General features: G+C 42.4%; 1 protein-coding gene across 1 annotated transcript in view; it reads right to left on the bottom strand.

Moving 5' to 3' along the window:
* Positions 1–4,336: 4,336 nt before the first annotated feature.
* CCDC62 (coiled-coil domain containing 62) overlaps positions 4,337–5,180 on the bottom strand; it is a 41,183-nt gene continuing 40,339 nt past the window's right edge. Inside the window, exon 13 of the mRNA XM_027124949.1 lies at positions 4,337–5,057. The gene's annotated coding sequence lies outside the window, so the exon portion shown is untranslated. The remainder of the gene's footprint in view (positions 5,058–5,180) is intronic.

Below are 5,180 nucleotides of genomic sequence, written 5' to 3'. Positions count from 1 at the left end.
CGCCCGCCGGGGGAGGAGCCGCCGTCGCCCCGCCCACGCGCCCCGACCCGCCCCGCCCGGCCGCGCCCCTGGCCAGGGTAGGGGCACGGGCCGGGGCCCCCAGGCCCTCGACGCCTCTCGTGTGCGAGCGGAAACACCAGTCCCTCCTCCGTCCTCGCACACACCCTCCGCCCGGACTCACCAAGTCCTGTCCACACCAGGCCAGGATCTGGTTAATTGGAGAAAACTTGGCCTCGATGAAATCTGACCAATGGAATCACAACTGGACATTTTTTTCTTTCCTTTATAAAAGTCCTATATTACTTTATGTGTCAAAAGGCATACCATTGAGCTGTCCACTCTGTGTGCATCTCTAATGCAACTGCAGCTGTTATCAACGCGGGACTGTGCGATGACTTTTCAGAGACTGCGGGCTTTGCACGAGGACACCTTGCAAGAGTTGAGAAACGGTAAGGGGACCAGGAGAGGCAGGGCTGGGACAGCCTGCAGACAGCTCTGGACCAAACGCAGAGCTGGGCCATCAAAGTGCATGGAACAGTTGCTACAGGAGGTGGTGTGAGATTTTTAAAAACACTGTTATTACTCGTTTGCTTTTAAAATTACCGGTCACAGAACTGAAGTTTTTCTTTTCGTTTTTTTTTTAATCTCTCAAATGGTTATTTTGTTTCTGCTATCCTCAGCTTTCCTCTCAGAATATAGGTGTGAAATCACCCAATACAGGTACTAGGGAAGGTACACCCCCTTTGAAGAGAGAAGGTGATGCCTACATAACCCTGAACATTGTCTCCCTGACCCTTTCTGTAACCTCACTGGTTCCTCACTGCCTGTCCCAGAGCTGACACTGGGAACTTGAAAGATGTATTTAACAAGGCTTTCCTCTCACTCCCCTAAAGATAGAAAATAACCACGCCTTATCTAATTCCAATCACCGAAAAGCTTCTTTACCAGAATAACAATAGCTAATATTTACTGAATGCTTATTACTTGCTAGGCACTGGACAAAACCCTTTACTTGTATTATTTCTTTTTTCTTTTTTTTTTTTTTTTGCTATACGCGGGCCTCTCACTGTTGTGGCCTCTCCCGTTGCGGAGCACAGGCTCCGGACGCGCAGGCTCAGCGGCTATGGCTCACAGGCCCAGCCGCTCCGCGGCATGTGGGATCTTCCCGGACCCGGGCATGAACCTGTATCCCCTGCATCGGCAGGCAGACTCTCAACCACTGCGCCACCAGGGAAGCCCTGTATTATTTCATTTTTAACTCTCAGCACTCTAGTCAATAGCTGTGGTGGAATAAGCCTGCAGTAAAGGGATTTGCAGGCTCCAGACCAGCTGTTTCTCGGACTCCTTTTTCCACATCCAACGAAAGCGCTTCTCCTGTGATCTTCACACTTAACACAGCGTCTTCTTTTAAAGCAGGCAACACCCCTCTGGGTTTAGAATGTCTGCCACAGGGACTTCATCAGCAACCAACTACCACTCTTTCAATAATAAAGAGTTGATTACTGTGCCAGGTGCTGGGCTCAATACTGTTGGGATCCCAGAGTACTTTGCTAAAACATCTCTATTGAATGTAATTTATCTGTTTGTAAGAAATATTTTTGAGCAGCTGGAGGGCAAGGACCACCCTGTCTTACTCAGTTTTGTTTGTTTGTTTTGCCCGCACTGCACAGCTTGTGGGATTTTAGTTCCCCAACCAGGGATTGAACCCAGGCCCTTGTGGAGTCCTAACCACTGGACCACCAGGGAATTCCCTGTCTTACTCAGTTTTATACCTTCAGTGCCTAGCAGGGTGTCTGGTGCATTAGCAACGTCCAGTAAAAAATGCGTGTGAAAAGGAGTTGAAAAAGTGAGTGAACAGCCCTCCATAATTTGGCACTTCAACATACGGCTTAGTTTTATGAAAGAGCATTCCTGGGGACAAAAGGACACAAGCTTCCCCACTCTCAATTTGTCAGGTTCACCTCTCGGAACACCTTCAGGCAGGAGACCTGGTTCTAGAACTGACTCTGTCACTGTTTGGCTGAGATTCTCCTTGTTGTGAGGTATCCCCAGGGCTGTTTAATGCTTCCCCTGGGCCATTACAAAGGCAAAGCATTTAGGTTACAAATTAGACCTGATTTCAAGGAAAATCCAAGAAGACAAACAATAGAGTTTACATCACTGGGCTTACTAAATGATGGTGCTACAGTCCCCACACTGCCTGCCTCATTGACACGTGTGTCTGATCTGGTCCCAGCGTCTTTCCAGCTTGCCCCATCCTAGTCCATCAGGTCCGAAAATGTGTCACGCTCCTTTCCACCTCAGGGCCTTTGCACATGCTGTTACCATTGTCTGGAATGCTCTTTCTCTTCCTGTTTGCCAGTTAGCATCTACTCATATTTCAGCTTAGTTCAGATGTCACTTCCTCAGGGAAGCCTTCCCTGAGCCCTCCACCCTTGACCTATGCCCCTGTTATATGCTGACACAGTAGCTCAAAGCTTTATTTCATAGCCTTACCAGTTTTTCATGACCTATTTGTCATTATTTGATTAAGATCTGTCTCTTCCACTAGACTGTAAACAAAGATTGAGTCTGCTTCGCTCATTGTTGTGTCTCCAGTGGCCAGCAAAGCAACACTTGACGTGCGCTCAAATTATTTTGTCTTCTTTTGTTAGCTCTCTTAAGCATGCATTTGGCTGAGAACCCAGAAATCATCATTTACAGGACTGATGAATGTGCCCTCATTTGATGAAGTTCTCGCAAAGGCCATTCTGGTTTTTAACTTACCGTGTCAGCTGTCGTTCTGATTAATGTGTCTGGTTTCTTAATCTGATCTTATTCACTATTCTCTATCACGTATGAAGTGGTTGCCAAGATGATTGTTTAAGGTGCAGAATCATGAACCTTTCTGAAATGGACCCCAACCAAATTGTCATCACATGGCTCAAGAGAAACAAAGGTGCATGCCTTTGAAACAGTCACCTAGCTACAGGCATCTAACCAGAGAAGGAAAGTCTCAGGTCAAGGCCACCAAGAAAAACTGCAAGATCAATTAGCCATGGTATGCACAAGGTTCCAAAACTCAGCCACGTTCCTGAAATGAACCAACCTTACCCCTTAAAGGCTCTCAAGCTCCTGCATCCTATTAGCACTTTTTAGTTAAAACTGTTGTTAAGTGTTTATGTATTATCTTGATTTCTTTCTTTGGGGGTATTTCTATTTCTGTTTAATAGAGCTGTTCACAAACTCTAAAAATATACTCACATCAGTCTCTTTTGATGGCTGAGATAATTTCTGGCAGGCAAATTACAGTACAATTTAGTTGCCTCCTCTTTTTTTTTTTTCTATTTTTGGCCCCGGGGCCTGCGGGATCCTAGTTCCCTGACTAGGGATCGAACCCGTGCCCTCAGCAGTGAAAGTATAGAGTCCTAACCACTGGACCATCAGGGAATTCCCGCCTCCTCTTAAGGTGAAAGAATGTTGATGACAAAATATTAAGGCTAAAATCTAGTTTCATCTTGCAACTATTTCAACATACTGAGGCTGCCTCTCTTTAACAGAAATTGCTCACATATTTAAATAACTTAGGTTGAGAGAGATAAATTGATAATTTAAGGTTTCCATTTTTGAACTGCATGTGCTGTAATTCACAAGAATGTGGAAGGGTAAGAATAGGTGTTGTAGATACTATAATCCTATGAGCTAAAATACATTTAGTTACAAAATAACTTTTGACTTCTTTCAAATCCTTTAGTTCCCTGAAATTGTTCTTTTTAGCACCTAACCAGTGTTCTCTTTTCACTAGGCAAGTTGACATGCAGCCATAAAACTATCATAAAGAGAAGGAGAAAATTTAATATTTTGTTTCTCAGAAAGTCAGCCTCTCCAGGGACATTTCAGGTTTCTACCTTGGAGGCAATAGTTCAGAATCGACTACACACTACCTTTCTCAGTCTTGCTCTGTACAAACCAGCCTATCCTGGGCAGAAAGCAAGCATTTATAAAGAACATAGCCAAACCTCACCCAATTTCTCTTTTCAGCACCCTAATTAAAAAGGCTAAATGGGGTGGCTCCTCCACTCTCATGAAAATCACCTCTGAAGTAGCACTGAAACCTTTTAACAAAGGGGCATTTATACAGCACAATAGAACTTTGATATCTGCAATGCTTAAAAAAAATACATTCCCGTTCCTGAGGAAATTAACTTGCCAGGTTTGGTTTCAAGAGACTAACTTTCCTTATTTCACCCCTGTGTCATAAAAAGAAATCCCAGAAAATTATTTTTATTAGTAAAAATATTTTTTATTGACTGAAGCGGATCAGTATATTCTTTAAAAAATTACAAGTTAAAACAGAAATGTTTTAGTCTTTAATGATAAAAAAAAAAATGCATATAAAACTTGATCTTCCAGCAAGCTTTTGTTTGTATAAGTTGATAGGACTACGACTGACCTAGACAAGAGGGGGCTCTGCTCAGCTTGTGGAACAGAAGGACCTCAACTGTCAGTAACCCAGGAGATAGTTTCTGGTTTAAAATATTTTATATCATATCATTTTATGTCTTTACACAGCAAAGTTCAGGGCTGAAAACCACAAGAGAACATATTTCTCATAGATTTGGAGCTGACTCTGATAAGCTACTGGTTATAATTTAAATGTATGCGCAGGTTTTAAAAAAATCAGTTAAAACAGCATTTTATATGTATGGATTCTCTATTTGATGTTCACACTTTGAAAGAGCTTCTCAAGTATTTAACTGTAGCGTGCATCTTTACAGAGAAGGCTTTTTCTCTCTTAGCATAATTCCAAGTTTGTATATTATATATAATATACAATTAGGTCTAATTTCTTACACATGAAAGATATTTCTTACACATGAAAAGTATTTCTTACACATGAAAATGGTTAACCTGAAGACAAACAAAATATAGATGTTTAAAAATTAACTTTCAGTCTCTGCTCCCCTTTGGTATTAAATGTTGCTTACGAAGGATTACAATCCTCTTTTTGTTTTCAAGGTTAAGTATTAGGTATTGATGTCTGCTTCCTGCCTTCCACATGGATGAGAAATCGGCTTCTGCGCGAAGGAAATGGAGTTAAATAAAACTCAATGAGCACTGGATGGTGTGCTGTAAACTCCCAGTCTCTAAAAAGTTAACTATATGTCTTGATTCTCATCAACATAAGGTCACGCAAAATA

The sequence above is a fragment of the Aethalodelphis obliquidens genome, unplaced genomic scaffold (assembly GCF_003676395.1).
Source record: "Aethalodelphis obliquidens isolate GAN/ISIS:26980383/991018 unplaced genomic scaffold, ASM367639v1 scaffold28, whole genome shotgun sequence".
Taxonomy (NCBI): Eukaryota; Metazoa; Chordata; class Mammalia; order Artiodactyla; family Delphinidae; genus Aethalodelphis; species Aethalodelphis obliquidens.
Note: the sequence above shows the minus strand (reverse complement) of the source record. Positions and strands in the feature narration are given on the sequence as shown.